This window comes from Carica papaya, chromosome 5 (assembly GCF_054855325.1).
Source record: "Carica papaya isolate Zhongbai chromosome 5, ASM5485532v1, whole genome shotgun sequence".
Classification (NCBI taxonomy): domain Eukaryota; kingdom Viridiplantae; phylum Streptophyta; class Magnoliopsida; order Brassicales; family Caricaceae; genus Carica; species Carica papaya.
The window spans coordinates 20,521,902-20,539,293 of NC_142313.1; the positions used below are offsets into that span (position 1 = coordinate 20,521,902).

The window sequence follows — 17,392 nt, forward strand, 5'->3', positions numbered from 1 at the left end:
TGTAATAAATCTATTTTGGTTAACTTGAGAAAAAATAGGATATCTATGAGAAATCTCATTCAATTAGATATGTAGATTAAAAAAAGGGACACTAAAAGAATTGACTGTCGAGCCATATAAGGTAGGAAACTCTCAAGTACGATTCTAAGGGAATGAATTGACCCGCCTATTCCGACCGGGGAAAACAGGCCATTCGACAGGGAGATTCTGAAATTGACCATCACTAATTTACCATATCCCATCAAAACTCTGCAGTTAAATGTGCTTGGACGAGTGTAGTAATAGGATGGGTGATTTCTAGGGAAATCCTCGTGTTGCAATAATTTTTTTGCAGATGGGTCGTTCGATGTTACGCGCGACAAGAACTATAGTCCGCTTATTTATTCGCAAATGGGAGTCACGACGCCGGGGCATTTTACTTGATATTAGAACGAGAAGGAGAGGTAAATTGTGCACGCACAAGGAAACAAATGACGGGAGGGGGGAGGGAAGGAGAATGAGTGTATATATTTGCAGCGCAGAATGGAAGAAGTGCGACCATACCAGCACTAATGCACCAGATCCCATCAGAACTCCGCAGTTAAGTGTGTTTGGGGGAGACTAGTACTAGGATGGGTGACCTCCTGAGAAGTCCTCGTGTTGCACCCATTTTTTTGCAGATGGGTTGTTCGACGTTACGTGCGACAGGAGCTATGGTCCACTGGTTTATTTGTAAATGTGAGTCACGGCGCCGATGGATTTTACTTGATATTAGAATGAGAAGGAGAGGTGCACTGTGTACGCACAAGGAAACAAATGACGGGAGGGGGTGGGAAGGAGAAGGAGTGTATGTATTTGCAGCGCGGAATAAAACAGGTGCGATCATACCAGCACTAATGCACCTGATGTCATCAGAATTTTGCATTTAAGTATGCTTGGGTGAGAGTAGTACTAGGATGGGTGACCTCCTGGGAAGTCCTTGTGTTGCACCTATTTTTTTCAGATGGGTCGTTCGACGTTATGCGCGACTAGAACTATGGTCTGCTGGTTTATTCTCAAATGTGAGTTACGACGCTGATGCATTTTACTTGATATTAGAACGAGAAGGAAAGGTGTAGTGTGCACGCACAAGGAAACAAATTATGGGAGGGGGAAGGGAAGGAGAATGAGTGTATGTATTTGTAGCGCAGAAGAAAAAAGGTGCCATTATACTAGCACTAATGCACTGGATCCCATCAGTACTCTGCAGTTAAGTGTGCTTGGGCGATAGTAGTACTAGGATGGGTGACCTCCTGTGAAGTCCTTGTGTTGCACCTATTTTTTTACAGATGGGACGTTCGAGGTTACGCATAACTGGAACTATGGTCTGCAGGTTTATTCGCAAATGTGAGTCACGGTGCCGGAGAATTTTACTTGATATTAGAACAAGAATGAGAGGTATAGTGTGCATGCACAAGGAAACAAATAACGGGAGGGGGGAGGGAAGGAGAAGAAGTGTATGTATTTGCAGCACAGAATAAAACAAGTGCGATTGTACCAGCACTAATGCACCGGATCCTATCAGAACTCTGCAGTTAAGTGTGCTTGAGCGAGAGTAGTACTAGGATAGGTGACCTTCAGGGAAGTTCTCGTGTTGTACAAATTTTTTTCAGATGGGTCGTTCGACGTTACGCGTGACTGGAACTATGGTCCGCTGGTTTATTTGCAAATGTGAGTCATGGCGCCAAGGCATTTTACTTGATATTAGAACGAGATGGAGTGTGCGCGCGCCTTTAATCTGGGCATAATTCGAGGCGCTGGGACATTTTGCTTGATATTAAAACTAGAAACAGAGATGCAGTGTGCGCGCACAATGAAAAAAATGATGGGAGAGGGGAGAAAAAGAGAAGGGGTATATGTATTTGCAATGAGGAATGGAAGGGGTTCGATCATACCAACATTAATGCACCGGATCCTATTGAACTATGGAGTTAAGCATGCTTGGGCGAGAGTAGTACTAGGATCGGTAACCTCCTGAGAAGTCCTCGTGTTGCCCTGTCTTTTTACAAATGGGGCGTAAAACGATGCATGTGATCGGAGCCACAATCTACTGGCGTGAGTCGCGTCACCAGAAAATTTTGCTTACTATTTTTTCGTGCATTCATTTATAGTCTACCACGTGATAAGAGTGTCATTAAGAGCATCTTCCATAGTAGAATAAAGAAAAATGAGGTACTGCGGGCGGTCCTTTCTTCTGGCGTGAGTAGAGGTGTCGGGTCATTTCGCTTGATATTAGAACTATAAACAGAGGTGCGGTGTGCGCGCACAGTGAAAAAAAGGACGGGTGGGGGGAGGGAAGGAGAAGGGGTATATGTATTTGCAGTGCGGAATGGAAGGGGTGCAATCATACTAGCATTAATATACCAGATCCCATCGAACTCCGTAATTAAGTGTGCTTGGACGAGAGTAGTACTAGGATGGGTGACCTTTTAGGAAGTTCTCTTGTTTCACCCGTCTTTTTGCAGATGGGGCGTTAAACGTTACGCACGATCGGAGCCACAGTTCGCCGGCATGAGTAGTGATGTTGAAACATTTTGCTTAATATTTTACGTGCATTTATTTGTAGTCCACCACGTGCTAAGAGTCTCATTACGAGAGTCTTACATAGTAGAACAACGAAAAAAGAGGCGCAGCGAGTCTCCGTTCTTCTGGGCGTGAGTCGAAGCGACATGGCATCTGCAAATATCAAGTAAAAAGCACCGGTGCCGTGACTCACATTTACAAATAAATTAGCAGACCATAGTTCCAATCGCGCGTAACGTCGAACGACCCATCTGCAAAAAAATAGGTGCAACCCGAGGAATTCCTAGGAGTTCACCACTACTAGTAGTACACTCGCCCAAGCACATTTAACTGCGGAGTTCTAATGGAATCCGACGAATTAGTGATGGTATAATGGCACCTGTTTTATTCCGAGATACAAATACATACACTCCTTCTCCTTCCCTCCCCCCTCCCGTCATTTGTTTCCTTGTGTGTGCACACTGTACCTCTCTTTCTCGTTCTAATATCAAGTAAAATGTCTTGGCGCTTTTACTCACATTTAGGAATAAATCAGCAGACCATAGTTCCAGTCACGCGTAACGTCGAACTACCCATCTGCAAAAAAATGGGTGTAACACGAGTACTTCCTAGGATGTCACCCATCCTAATACGACTCTCCCTCAAGCACACTTAATTGAGGAGTTATGATGGGATCCGGTGCATTAGTGCTGGTATGATCGCACTTGTTTTATTCCGCGCTACAAATACATACATTCCTTCTCCTTCCCTCCCCCCTCCCGTCATTTGTTTCCTTGTACGTGCACACTGCACCTCTCTTTCTCCTTATTATATCAAGTATAATGCCCCAGTGCCTTGACTCACATTTGCGAATAAACTAGCGAACCTTAGTTCCAGTCGCGCGTAATGTCAAACACCCCATCTGAAAAAAATAGGTGCAATACAAGGACTTCTTAGGAGGTCACCACTTCTACTACTACACTCGCCCAAGCACATTTAACTGCGGACTTCTGATGGGATCTGATGAATTAGTGATGGTATTATGGCACCTGTTTCATTCTACGCTGCAAATAGATACACTCTTTCTCCTTCCCTCCCCCTTCCCGTCATTTGTTTCATTGTCGTACACACTGCACCTCTCTTTCTCGTTCTAATATCAAGTAAAATGCCCCAGCGCCGTGACTCACATTTGCGAATAAACCAGCGGAACATAGTTCCAGTCGCGCGTAATGTCGAATGACCTATCTCGACTCATGCCCACATGAACGGATCGCCTGCCGCCTCTTGTTTTTTGTTGTTCTACTATTTAAGATGCTCACAATGACTCACTCATCACGTGATGGGCTTTAATTGAATGCTGAAAATATATTAATAAAAATGCTCCGGTGCCGTGACTCACGTTTGCAAATGAACCGGCGGACCATCGCTCCGATTCAGTTGAATGTTTAATGCCCCGTCTATAAAAAAAATGGTGCAACACGAAAACTTCCTTGGAGATCACCCATCCTAGTACTACTCTCGCCCAAGCACGCTTAACTACGGAGTTCAGATGGGATCCGGTGAACTAGTGCTGGTATGATCGCACCCGTTCTTATTTCCGCCACAAGTACATATACCTCTTCTCCTTCCCTCTCCCCTCCCATCATTTGTTTCGCTATGCGCACACCTCACCTCTACATCTAATTCTAATATCCAGTGAAATACCCCAGCGCCTTGACTCATGCCCATATGAACGGATAGCGCCGCACCTCATTTTTTGTTGTTCTACTATGTAATATGCTCGTAGATATTTTTATCACGTGATGGGCTTTAATTGAATGCGCGAAAAATATTAAATAAAATGCCCCAACACCGTGACTCACGTTTATGAATGAACCGGTGGATTGTCGCTCCAGTCCCGCGTAACATTTAACGCCCAGTCTGAAAAAAGAAGGATGCAACACGAGAGCCGAGAGCTTCCCAAGAGGTAACCCATCCTAGTACTACTCTCGCCCAAGCACGCATAACTGTAGAGTTCTGATGGGATCCGGTGAACTAGTGCTGGTATGATCACACCCTTTCTTGTTTGCGCTGCAAATACATATGCCCCTTCTCCTTCCCTCTCCCCTCCCGTCATTTGATTCGTTGTGCGCGCACCTCACCTCTTCTTCTAGTTCTAATATTAAGCGAAATGCCCCAGCGCCTCAACTCATGCCCATATGAACGGATCGTCCATCGCACCTCTTTTGTTGTTGTTATATTATCTAAGGTGCTCGCAATGACACTCTTATCACGTGATTGGTTTTAATTGAATGTGAAAAAAATATTAAGCAAAATGCCCCGGCGGATCGTCGCTCTGGTCTCGCATAACATTTAATGCCCCATTTATAGAAAGAAGGGTGCAACACGAGAACTTCCCAGAAGGTCACGCATTCTAGTACTACTCTCGCCCAAGAACACTTGACTGCGGAGTTCTGATGGGATCCGGTGAACTAGTACTGGTATGATCGCAATCGTTTTGGTTTAGGCCGAAAATACATATACCCCATCCCCATCCCCATCCCTCTTGCTTCCCATCATTTATTTCGTTGTGCGCGTAACTCACCTCTGCTTCTAGTTCTAATATCGAGCGAAATACCCCGGCACCTCGACTCATGTCTATATAAACAACCGCCGCACCTCCTTTTTCATTATTCTACTATATAATATGCTCGCAATGACACTCTCAACAAGTGAAGGCCTTTAATTGAATGCACAAAAAATATTAAGCAAAATGTACCGACGCTGTGACTCACATTTGTGAATGAACCGCTGGACCATCGCTCTGGTTCCGCGTAACATTTAATGCCCCGTCTACAAAAAGAAGGGTGCAACACGAGTACTTCCCAAGAGATCACCCATCCTAGTACTACTCTTGCCCAAGCACGCTTGACTGCGGAGTTCTAATGGGATCCGGTGAACTAGTGCTGGTATGATCACACCCCTTCTAATTTGCACCACAAAGACATATACCACTTCTCCTTCCCTCTCCCTTCCCGTCATGTGTTTCACTGTGCGCGCAACTCACCTCTGCTTCTAGTTCTAATTTCGAGCGAAATGCCCTGGCACCTCGACTCATGCCCATATGAAGGGATCGCCTGCTGCACCTCATTTTTCATTGTTCTACTATTTAAGATGCTCGCAATGACACTCTCATCACGTGATGGGATTTAATTGAATGCACGAAAAATATTAACCGGCACCATGACTCACATTTGCGAATGAATAGGAGAACTGTCACTCCAATCCTGCGTAACATTTAACGCTCTGTCTGCAAAAAAAAGGGTACAACACGAGTGTTTCTCAAAAGGTCACCCATCATAGAACTACTCTCGCCCAAGCACGCTTAGCTGCAGAGTTCTAATGGATCTCGTGAACTAGTGTTGGTATGATCGCACCCCTTCTAATTTGTGCCGCAAAGACATATATCCCTTCTCTTTCCCTCTCCCTTCCCGTCATTTGTTTCACTATGCGCGCAACGCACCTCTGCTTCTAGTTCTAATATCGAGCGAAATTCTCCGGTGCCTCGACTTATGTCTATATGAATGGAACACCCGCTGCACCTCCTTTTTTGTTGTTCTACTATGTAAGATGCTCGTAATAATAATCTTATCACCTGGTGGGCTATAATTGAATGCACGGATAATATTAAGCAAAATGCTTTGGCGCCGTGACTCACGTTTGCGAATTAACCGGTGACTATCGCTCTAGTCCCGCGTAACATTTAATGTCCAATCTGCAAAAAGAAGGGTGCAACATGAGAACTGCCTAGGAGATCACCCATCCTAGTACTACTCTCGCCCAAGCACGATTAACTACGAAGTTCGATGGGATCCGATGCATTAGTGCTGGTATGATCACACCCCTTCCATTCTGCGCTGCAAATACATATACCATTTCTCCTTCCCTCTCCCCTCTCATCAGTTATTTTATTGTGCGCGCACACCGCACCTCTGTTTCTAGTTCTAATATCAAGTGAAATGTCAAGGCATCTTGACTTATGCCCAGATGAATAGACCGCCCGCCACAACTCTATTTTCATTATTTTACTATGTAAGATAATCGTAATGACATTCTTATCTCGTGATGGACTATAAATGAATGCATGAAAAATATTAAGCAAAATGTCCAAATGCCGCGACTCACATTGGCGGACTGTCGCTCCGATCACGCGTAACATTTAACGCCCCATCCATAAAAAGACAGGTGGAACACGAGGACTTCGCAGGATGTCACCCATCCTAATACTGCTTTCACCAGAGCACGCTTAATTGCGGAGTTCAACAAGATCCGATGCATTAATGTTGGTATGATCGCACCCCTTCCATTTCGTGCTGCAAATACATATACCCCTTCTCCTTCCCTCCCCCCTCCTGTCATTTGTTTCTCTGTGCATGCACACTACACCTCTGTTTCTAGTTCTAATATCAAGCGAAATGTCCGGGCACCTCGACTCACGCCTAGATAAACGGACCGCCTGTCGTACCTCATTTTTCATTGTTCTACTATGTAAGATGTTCGTAATGACACTCTTATCATATGGTGGACTATAAATGAATGCACGATAAGCAAAATATTCTGGCGCCACGACTCATGCCGGCGGACTATGGCTCCTATTGCGCATAACATTTAACACCCCATCCGTAAAAAAACAGGCGCAACATGAGGATTTCCCAAAAGATCACCCATCTTAGTATTACTCTCGCCAAAGCACGCTCAATTATGGAGCTCGATGGGATCCAGTGCATTAGTGCTAGTACGATCGCACCTCTTCTATTTTGTGCTACAAATACATATACCTCTTCTCCCTCCCTCCCCCCTATTATTTGTTTCATTATGCGTGAACACCGCACCTCTGCTTATAGTTCTAATATAGAGAAAAATGCTCCGGCGCCTCGACTCATGCCCAGATGAACGGACTACCCTTGCACCTCATTTTTTGTTATTCTACTATGTAAGATGCTCGTAATGACACTCTTATCACGTGGCGAACTATAAATGAATGCACAAAAAATATTAAGAAAAATGTCTCGGCGTTGCGACTCACTCCGAGGGACAATGGCTTTGATCACGCATAATGTTTATTGTCCCGTCAGCAAAAAAATGAGTGGAACATGAGAACTTTCCAGGAGGTCACCCATTCTAGTACTACTTCCGCCCAAACACACTTAACTACGAAATTCGATGGGATCCAATGCATTAGTGCAGGTATGATCGCACCCTTTCCATTCCACGCTGCAAGTACATATAACCCTTCTCCTTCCCTCACATCTCCTGTCATTTGTTTTGTTGTGCGCACAACCACACCTTTGTTTCTAGTTTTAATATCAAGCGAAATACCCCAGCACCTCGACTCACACCTAGATAAATGGATCGCCTGCCGTACCTCATTTTTCATTGTTATACTATGTAAGATACTCGTAATGACACTCTTATCACGTGGTGGACTATAAATGAATGCACGAAAAATATTAAGCAAAATTTTCAGGCCCCACGATTCACACCGACAGACTGTGGCTCCAATCGTACTTAACGTTTAACACCCCGTCTAAAAAAAAATGGGTTCAACACGAGGACTTTCCAGGAGGTCACCCATCCTAAAACTAATCTCGTCCAAGCACGCTTGACTACAGAGTTCTGATGGGATCCTGTCCATTAGTGTTTGTATGATCGCGACTGTCCCATTCCCCACTGCAAATAAATATAGCCCTTCTCCTTCCCTCCCCCCTCCCACATTTATTTCGTTGTGCGGGCATACCGCATCTCTAATTCTAGTTGTAATATAGAGTGAAATGCCATGTCACTTCGACTCACGCCAAAAGAACGGAGGCCTGCTGTGCCTCTTTTTTCGTTGTTCTACTATGTAAGACTCTTGTAATGAGACTCTTATCATGTGGTGGACTACAAATAAGTGCACGTAAAATATTAAGCAAAATGTTTCAACGTCGCTACTCATGTCGGCGGACTGTAGCTACGATCACGCGTAACATTTGACTCCTCGTTTGCAAAAAGATGGGTGCAATAAGAGAACTTCCCAGGAGATTACCCATCCTAATACTACTCTCGCCCAAGCACGCTTAACTACGGAGTTCGATGGGATCCAGTGTATTAATGCTAGTATGATTGCACCCCTTTCATTTCGTGATGCAAATACATATACCCCTTCTCTTTCCCTTCCCTACCCGTCATTTTTTTCGCTGTGCGTGCACACCGCACCTCTGTTTATAGTTCTAGTATCAAGCGAAATGCCCCGACACCTCGACTCATGCAAGAAGAAAGGACCGCCCGCCGTACCTCATTTTTCTTTATTATACTATGTAAGATGCTCGTAATGACACTCTTATCACGTGGTAGACTATAAATGAATGCATGAAAAAATAGTACGCAAAATTTTCTGACGATGGGACTCACGCTAGCGGATTGTGGCTCCGATCACATGTATCGTTTTACGCCCTGTTTGTAAAAAGACAGTGCAATATGAGGACTTCTCAGGAGGTTACCGATACTAGTACTACTCTCGTCCAAGCATGCTTAACTATATAGTTCGATGGGATCCGGTGCATTAGTGCTGGTATGATCCCACCCATTTCATTCCACATTGTAAATACATATACCCTTTTCATTTCCTCTCCTCTACCGTCATTTTTTTCGCTGTGCGTGCACATTACATCTCTGTTTCTAGTTCTAATATCAAGTAAAATGCCCCCGTGCCTCGACTTATGCCCAAATTAAAGGACCACCCGCCACACCTTTTTTTTCATTGTTCTACTATGTAAGATGCTCATAATGACTCTCTTATAACATGGTGGACTATAAATGAGTGCACAAAAAAAGTAAGCAAAATGCCCCGGCACATTGACTCACGCCGGCAAGTGAACCAGTGGATTATGGCTTCAGTTGCGCGTAACGTTTGATGCCCTATCCACAAAAAGATGAGTGCAACACAAGCACTTCCAGAAGGTCACTCATCCTAGTACTACTCTCGCCCAAACACGCTTAACTGCAGATTATGATGGGATATGATGCATTAGTGCTAGTATGATCCCACCCATCCTATATCTCACTTCAAATACATATACCTGTTCTCTTTCCCTCCCCCCTCCCATCATTTGTTTCATTCTGTGTGGACACCGCACCTCTACTTCTAGTTGTAATATCAAGCAAAATGCTCCGTTGCCTCGACTCACGCCCAGATAAACGGACCGCCCGCTGCACCTCTATTTTGCTTGTTCTATTATTTATGATGCTCATAATGAAACTCTTATCACGTGGTGGACTATAAATAGATGCACGAAAAATATTAAGAAAAAGACGGGTGCAATACGAGGACTTCCCAGGAGGTCACCCATGCTAAAACTACTCTCGCCCAAGCACACTTAACTGCAGAGTTCTAATGAGATCCGGCGCATTAATGCTGGTATGATCGCACCTGTTTCATTCTGCGCTGCAAATACATACACTCCTTCTCATTCTCTCCCCTCCCGTCATTTATTTCCTTGTGCGTGCACACAACACCTCTCCTTCTCGTTCTAATATCAAGTAAAATGCCCCAGCGTCATGACACATATTTGCGAATAAACCAGCAGAATATAGTTCAAGTCGCGTGTAACGTCGAATGACCCATCTGAAAAAAATGGGTGCAACACGAGTACTTCCTAGGAGGTCAGCCATCCTAGTACTACTCTCGCCCAAGCACACTTAAATGCAGAGTTCTGATAGTATCCGGTGCATTAGTGCTGGTATGATCGCACCTGTTTTATTTCGTGCTGCAAATACAAACACTCCTTCTCCTTCCCTTCCCCCTCCCGTCATTTGTTTTCTTGTGCGTACACACTGCACCTCTCCTTCTCGTTCTAATATCAAGTAAAATACTCCGGCACCGTGACTCACATTTGCGAATAAACAAGCTTACCATAGTTCCAGTCGTGCGTAACATCGAATGACCCATCAGTAAAAAAACGAATGCAACACGAGAACATCCTAGGAGGTCACCCATCCTAGTACTACTATCGCCCAAGCACACTTAACTTCGAAATTCTGATGGGATTCGGTGCATTAGTTCTGGTATGATCGCACCAATTTAATTCTGCGCTGCAAATACATACACTCCTTCTCCTTACCTTTCCTCTCTCGTCATTAGTTTCCTTGTGTGTGCACACAACAGCTCTTCTTCTCGTTCTAATATCAAGTAAATTGCCGTGGCACCGTCACTCACAATTGCGAATAAACCAGCAGATCATAGTTCCAGTCGCGCATAACGTCGAACGACCCATCTACAAAAAAATAGTTGCAACACGAGAACTTCTCAGGAAGTCACCGATCTTGGAACTACTCTCGCCCAAGCACACTTAACTGCGGAGTTTTGATGGGATCCAATGCATTAGTGCCGGTATGATTGCACCTGTTTCATTTTGCGCTGCAAATACATACGCTCCTTCTCCTTCCCTCCCCCTCCCATCATTTGTTTTCTTATGCATGCACACTGCACATTTCCTTCTCGTTCTAATATCAAGTAAAATGCTCCGGCGTCGTGACTCACATTTGCGAATAAATTAGCGGACCATAGTTCCAGTCGCACGTAACATCGAACGACCCATCTACAAAATAACAGATGCAACACGAGGACTTCCTGGGAGGTCACCCATCCTAGTACTACTATCGTTTAAGCACACTTAAATTTGGAGTTCTGATAGAATCCGGTGCACTAGTGCTGGTATGATCGCACAGTTTCATTCCGCGCTACAAATACAAGCACTCCTTCTCCTTCCCTCCCCCCTCCTGTCATTTGTTTCCTTGTGCTTACACACTGCACCTCTCCTTCTCGTTCTAATATCAAGTAAAATGCTCTGGCGTAGTGACTCACATTTGCGAATAAACCAGCAAACCATAGTTCCAGTTGCGCGTATCGTCGAATGACCCATCTGCAAAAAAACGGATGCAACACGAGAACTTCCTAGGAGGTCACCCATCCTAGTACTACTATCGCCCAAGCACACTTAACTGCGGAGTTCTCATGGGATCCGGTGCTTTAGTTCTGGTATGATCGCACCAATTTCATTCCGTGCTGTAAATATATACACTCCTTCTCCTTACCTCTCCTCTCCAGTCATTTGTTTCCTTGTGCGTGCACATTGTAGCTCTCATTCTCGTTCTAATATCAAGTAAATTGCCCTGGCGCCGTCACTCACAATTGTAAATAAACCAGCGGATCATAGTTCTAGTCACGCGTAACGTCGAACGACCCATCTGCGAAAAAATGGTTGCAACACGAGAACTTGTCAGGAGGTCACCGATCTTGGAACTACTCTCGCCCAAGCAGACTTAACTGCAGAGTTCTGATGGGATCTAGTGCATTAGTGCTGGTATGATTGTACCTGTTTCATTTTGCGCTGCAAATACATACACTCCTTCTCCTTCTCTCCCCCCTCCCGTCATTTGTTTCCTTGTGGATGCACACTGTACCTCTTCTTCTCGTTCTAATATCAAGTAAAATGCCCTAGCGCCGTGACTCACATTTGTAAATAAACTAATGGACCATAGTTCCAGTTGCGCGTAACGTCGAGACCCATCTGCAAAAAAATGGGTGAAACACGAGAACATCCCAGGAGGTCACCCATCCTAGTACTACTCTCGCCAAATTACACTTAACTGCGAAGTTCTGATAGAATCCAGTGTATTAGTGCTGGTATCATCATACCTGTTTCATTTGCGCTGCAAATACATACACTCATTCTCTTTCCCTCCCCCCTGTCATTTGTCTCCTTGTGCGTGCACACTGCACTTTTGTTTCTCGTTTTAATATCAAGTAAAATGCCTCAGCATCGTGACTGACATTTGCAAATAAACCAGCGGACCATAGTTCCAGTCGAGCGTAACGTTGAATGACCCATCTGTAAAAAAATGGGTGCAACACGAGGACTTCCTAAGAGGTCACCTCTACTAGTACTACACTCGCCCAAGCATATTTAACTACGGAGTTCTGATGGGATCCGGTGAATTAGTGATGATATAATGGCACTTGTTTCATTCCGTGCCGCAAATACATACACTCCTTCTCCTTCCCTCCCCCTTCCCGTCATTTGTTTCCTTGTGCGTGCACACTGCACATCTCCTTCTCGTTCTAATATCACGTAAAATGTCTTAGTGCCGTGACTAAAATTTGCGAATAAACCAGTGGACTATAGTTCAAGTCACGTGTAACGTCGAACTACCCATCTATAAAAAAATGGATCTAACACAAGGACTTCCTAGGAGGTCATCCATCCTAATATGACTCTCCCCCAAGCATACTTAACAGAGGAGTTATGATGGGATCCGGTGCATCAGTGCTGGTATGATCGTACCTGTTTTATTCTGCGCTGCAAATACATACACTTCTTCTCCTTTCCTCCCCCCCTCGTCATTTGTTTCCTTGTGCATGCACACTGTACCTCTCATTCTCATTCTAATATCAAGTAAAATGCTCCAGTGCCGTGACTCACATTTGCGAATAAACCAGCAGACCATTGTTCCAGTCGCGCGTAATGTCGAACGATCCATCTGTACAAAACTTGGTGCAACATGAGTACTTCCTAGGAGATCACCCATCCTAGTACTACTTTCGCCCAAAAACACTTAACTGTAGAGTTCTAATGGGATATGGTGCATTAGTGCTTGTATGATCGTGCCTGTTTCATTCTGCGCTGCAAATACATAAACTCTTTCTCCTTTCCTCCCCCTCCCGTCATTTGTTTCCTTGTGCGTGCACACTACACCGTTCCTTCTCGTTCTAATATCAAGTAAAATGTCGCAGATGACTCACATTTGCGAATAAACCAGCGGATCATAGTTCCAGGCACGTAATGTCGAACGACCCATCTGCAAAAAAATGGGTGCAACACGAGTACTTCCCAAGAGATCACCCAACCTAATACTACTCTCGCCCAAGCTTACTTGACTGCGGAGTTCTGATGGGATCCGGTGCATTAGTGCTGGTATGACAACACCTGTTTCAATCCGCGCTGCAAATACATACACTCCTTCTCCTTCCCTCCCCCCACACATCATTTGTTTCCTTATGCATGCACACTACACCTCTCCTTCTCGTTCTAATATCAAGCAAAATGCTCTGTTGCCTCGACTCACGCCCAGATAAATGGACCACCCGCTGCACCTCTGTTTTGCTTGTTCAATTATTTACGATGCTCGTAATGACACTTTTATCACGTTGTGGACTATAAATAGATGCACGAAAGATATTAAGAAAAAGACGGATGCAATACAAGGACTTCCTAAGAGGTCACCCATGCTATAACTACTCTCGCCTAAGCACACTTAACTGCAGAGTTCTAATGAGATCTGGTGCATTAATGCTGGTATGATCACACCTGTTTCATTCTGTGCTGCAAATACATACACTCCTTCTCCTTCTCTTCCCTCCCGTCATTTGTTTCCTTGTGTGTGCACACATCACCTCTCCTTCTCGTTCTAATATCAAGTAAAATGCCCCAGCGTCGTGACTCACATTTGCGAATAAACCAGCAGACAATACTTCAAGTCGCGCGTAACGTTGAACGACCTATCTGCAAAAAATGGGTGCAACATGAGTACTTCTCAAGAGGTCACCCATAGTACTACTCTCGCCCAAGCACACTTAAATGCGGAGTTCTGATAGAATCTGGAGCATAAGTGCTGGTATGATCGCACTCGTTTCATTCCGCGTTGCAAATACAAACACTCCTTCTCCTTCCCTCCCCCCTCTCGTCATTTGTTTCCTTATGCGTACACGTTGCACCTCTCCTTCTCGTTCTAATATCAAGTAAAATGCTCCGACGCCGTGACTCACATTTGTGAATAAACCAGCGGACCATAGTTCCAGTCGCGCGTAACGTCGAACGACCCATCTATTAAAAAACAGATGCAACACGAGGACTTCTTAGGAGGTAACCCATCCTAGTACTACTATCACCCAAGCACACTTAACTGTGGAGTTCTGATGGGATCTGGTGCATTAGTTCTGGTATGATCGCACCAATTTCATTACGCGCTGCAAATACATATACTCTTTCTCCTTACCTCTCCTCTCCAGTCATTTGTTTCCTTGTGCGTGCACATTGCAGCTCTCATTCTCGTTCTAATATCAAGTAAATTGCCCTGGTATCATCACTCACAATTGCGAATAAACCAGCGGATCATAGTTCCAGTCGCGCGTAACGTCGAACGACCCATCTGTAAAAAAATGGTTGCAACACGAGAACTTCTCAGGAGGTCACCGATCTTGGAACTACTCTCGCCTAAGCACACTTAACTGCGGAGTTCTGATGGGATCCGGTGCATTAGTGCTGGTATGATCGCACCTGTTTTATTTTGCGCTTCAAATAAATAAACTCATTCTCCTTCCCTCCCCCTCCTATCATTTGTTTCCTTGTGAGTACACACTACACCTCTCCTTCTCCTTCTAATATCAAGTAAAATGCTCCGACGGCGTCACTCACAATTGCGAATAAACCAGCGGATCATAGTTCCAGTCGTACGTAACGTTGAACGACCCATCTACAAAAAAATAGGTGCAACACGAGGACTTTCCAAAAGGTCACCACTACTAGTACTACGCTCACCCAAGCACATTTAACTACGGAGTTCTAATGGGATCTGGTGAATTAGTGATGGTATAATGGCACCTGTTTCATTCCGCACCACAAATACATACACTCCTCCTTCCCTCCCCTCTCCCGTCATTTGTTTCCTTGTCCGTGCACAGTGCACCTCTTTTTCTCGTTCTAATATCAACTAAAATGTCTTGGCGCCGTGACTCAAATTTGTGAATAAACCAGCATACCATAGCTCAAGTCACGCGTAACGTCAAACTACCCATCTACAAAAAAATGGGTGTAACACGAGGACTTCCTAGGAGGTCACCCATCCTAATATGACTCTCGCCCAAGCACACTTAACTGAGGAGTTATGATAGGATCCGGTGCATTAGTGCTGGTATAATCGCACCTGTTTTATTCTGCGCTGCAAATACATACACTCTTTCTCCTTCACTCCCCCCTCTCGTCATTTGTTTCCTTGTGCATGCACACTAGACCTCTCCTTTTCATTCTAATATCAAGTAAAATGCCCCGGCGTCGTGACTCACATTTGCGAATAAACCAGCAGACCATTGTTCTAGTCGCGCGTAACGTCAAACGACCCATCTGTAAAAAAATGGGTGCAACACGAGTACTTCCTAGGAGGTCACCCATCCTAGTACTACTTTCGCCCAAAAATCCTTAACTGTAGAGTTCTAATGGGATACGGTGCATTAGTGATCGTATTATCGCACCTGTTTCATAATGCGCTGCAAATACATAAACTCTTTCTCCGTTTCTCCCCCTCCTGTCATTTGTTTCCTTGTGCGTGCATACTGCACCGCTCATTCTCGTTCTAATATCATGTAAAATGTCGTGGCGCCGTGACTCACATTTGCGAATAAACAAGCGAATCATAGTTCCATTCGCACCTAACGTCAAACGACCCATCTGTAAAAAAATGGGTGCAACACGAGTACTTCCCAAGAAGTCACCCAACCTAGTACTACTCTCGCCCAAGCACATTTGACTGCGTAGTTCTGATGGGATCCGGTGCATTAGTGCTGGTATGATAACACCAGTTTCAATCCGCGCTGCAAATACATACACTCCTTCTCCTTCCCTCCCCCCTCTCGTTATTTGTTTCCTTATGCGTGCACACTGCACCTCTCCTTCTCGTTCTAATATCAAGTAAAATGGCCAGGCGCCGTGACTAACATTTACGAATAAACCAGCGGACCATAGTTCCAGTCACGCGTAACGTCGAAAGACCCATCTATAAAAAACTGAGTGCAATACGAGGATTTCAAAGGAGGTTACCCATCCTAGTACTACTCTCGCCCAAGCACACTTAACTGCGGAGTTCTGATAGGATCCGTGCATTAGTGCTGGTATGATCGCACTTATTTCATTCTGCGCTGCAAATATATACACTCTTTCTCCTTCCATCCCCCCACCCGAGTGTGCACGCACAAGGAAACAAATGACGGGATGGCAGATGGAATAAGGAGTGTATGTATTTGCAGCGCGGAATGAAACAGGTACAATCATACAAGCAGTAATGCACCAGATCCGATCAGAACTCTGCATTTAAGTGTGTTTGGGCGAGAGTAGTTCTAGGATGGGTGACCTCCTCGGAAGTACTCGTGTTGCACTCATCTTTTTGCAGATGGGTCGCTCGGCGTTACACGCGACTAGAATTGTGGTCCGCTGATTTATTCACAAATGTAAGTCACAGTGCCGAGGCATTTTACTTGATATGAAAAAAAGATGGAGAGGTGCAGTGTGCACGCACAAGAAAACAAATGATGGGAGGGGGGAGGGAAGGAGTGTGTGTATTTACAGCGCAGAATGAAACAAGTGCCATTATATCGTCACTAATTCACCAGATCCCGTTAGAACTCCGTAGTTAAGTGTGCTTGGGGAAAGGTACTACTAGGATGGGTGACCTCCTGGGAAATATTTGTGTTGCACCCATTTTTTTGCATATGGGTCGTTTGATGTTACACGCGAGTGGAACTATGGTCTGCTGGTTTATTCACAAACGTGAATCACGGCGCCGAGGAGTTTTACTTGATATTAGAATAAGAAGGAGATGTGCAGGGTGCACGAAAAGGAAACAAATGACGGGAGGGGGGAGGTAAGGAGGAGTGTATGTATTTACAGCGCAGAATCAAAAAGATGCGATCATACCACCACTAATGCACCGGATCCAATCAGAACTTCGCAGTTAAGTGTGTTTGGGCGAGAGTAGTATTAGGATGGGTGACCTCTTGGGAAGTTCTCGTGTTTCACCCATTTTT

General features: G+C 44.8%; 24 pseudogenes; 6 read left to right on the forward strand and 18 right to left on the reverse strand.

The window, feature by feature from the left end:
• The first annotated feature begins 529 nt into the window (after positions 1-529).
• On the forward strand, positions 530-648 carry LOC148254971 (5S ribosomal RNA; annotated as a pseudogene).
• Positions 649-853: 205 nt separating this feature from the next.
• Positions 854-972, forward strand: LOC148254972 (5S ribosomal RNA; annotated as a pseudogene).
• Positions 973-1,177: 205 nt separating this feature from the next.
• LOC148254973 (5S ribosomal RNA) lies at positions 1,178-1,296 on the forward strand (annotated as a pseudogene).
• Positions 1,297-1,502: 206 nt separating this feature from the next.
• LOC148254974 (5S ribosomal RNA) lies at positions 1,503-1,621 on the forward strand (annotated as a pseudogene).
• Positions 1,622-2,354: 733 nt separating this feature from the next.
• On the forward strand, positions 2,355-2,472 carry LOC148254975 (5S ribosomal RNA; annotated as a pseudogene).
• A 1,516-nt stretch (positions 2,473-3,988) lies between these two features.
• LOC148254976 (5S ribosomal RNA) lies at positions 3,989-4,107 on the reverse strand (annotated as a pseudogene).
• A 344-nt stretch (positions 4,108-4,451) lies between these two features.
• LOC148254977 (5S ribosomal RNA) lies at positions 4,452-4,577 on the reverse strand (annotated as a pseudogene).
• A 318-nt stretch (positions 4,578-4,895) lies between these two features.
• On the reverse strand, positions 4,896-5,014 carry LOC148254978 (5S ribosomal RNA; annotated as a pseudogene).
• Positions 5,015-5,363: 349 nt separating this feature from the next.
• LOC148254979 (5S ribosomal RNA) lies at positions 5,364-5,482 on the reverse strand (annotated as a pseudogene).
• Positions 5,483-5,820: 338 nt separating this feature from the next.
• On the reverse strand, positions 5,821-5,938 carry LOC148254980 (5S ribosomal RNA; annotated as a pseudogene).
• Positions 5,939-6,285: 347 nt separating this feature from the next.
• On the reverse strand, positions 6,286-6,403 carry LOC148254981 (5S ribosomal RNA; annotated as a pseudogene).
• Positions 6,404-8,551: 2,148 nt separating this feature from the next.
• LOC148254982 (5S ribosomal RNA) lies at positions 8,552-8,669 on the reverse strand (annotated as a pseudogene).
• A 1,181-nt stretch (positions 8,670-9,850) lies between these two features.
• LOC148254983 (5S ribosomal RNA) lies at positions 9,851-9,969 on the reverse strand (annotated as a pseudogene).
• A 203-nt stretch (positions 9,970-10,172) lies between these two features.
• On the reverse strand, positions 10,173-10,291 carry LOC148254984 (5S ribosomal RNA; annotated as a pseudogene).
• A 206-nt stretch (positions 10,292-10,497) lies between these two features.
• Positions 10,498-10,616, reverse strand: LOC148254985 (5S ribosomal RNA; annotated as a pseudogene).
• Positions 10,617-10,822: 206 nt separating this feature from the next.
• LOC148254986 (5S ribosomal RNA) lies at positions 10,823-10,941 on the reverse strand (annotated as a pseudogene).
• A 529-nt stretch (positions 10,942-11,470) lies between these two features.
• Positions 11,471-11,589, reverse strand: LOC148254987 (5S ribosomal RNA; annotated as a pseudogene).
• Positions 11,590-13,406: 1,817 nt separating this feature from the next.
• LOC148254988 (5S ribosomal RNA) lies at positions 13,407-13,525 on the reverse strand (annotated as a pseudogene).
• A 262-nt stretch (positions 13,526-13,787) lies between these two features.
• LOC148254989 (5S ribosomal RNA) lies at positions 13,788-13,906 on the reverse strand (annotated as a pseudogene).
• Positions 13,907-14,431: 525 nt separating this feature from the next.
• On the reverse strand, positions 14,432-14,550 carry LOC148254990 (5S ribosomal RNA; annotated as a pseudogene).
• Positions 14,551-14,756: 206 nt separating this feature from the next.
• Positions 14,757-14,875, reverse strand: LOC148254991 (5S ribosomal RNA; annotated as a pseudogene).
• A 1,176-nt stretch (positions 14,876-16,051) lies between these two features.
• Positions 16,052-16,170, reverse strand: LOC148254992 (5S ribosomal RNA; annotated as a pseudogene).
• Positions 16,171-16,376: 206 nt separating this feature from the next.
• LOC148254993 (5S ribosomal RNA) lies at positions 16,377-16,494 on the reverse strand (annotated as a pseudogene).
• A 774-nt stretch (positions 16,495-17,268) lies between these two features.
• Positions 17,269-17,387, forward strand: LOC148254994 (5S ribosomal RNA; annotated as a pseudogene).
• Positions 17,388-17,392: the final 5 nt, after the last annotated feature.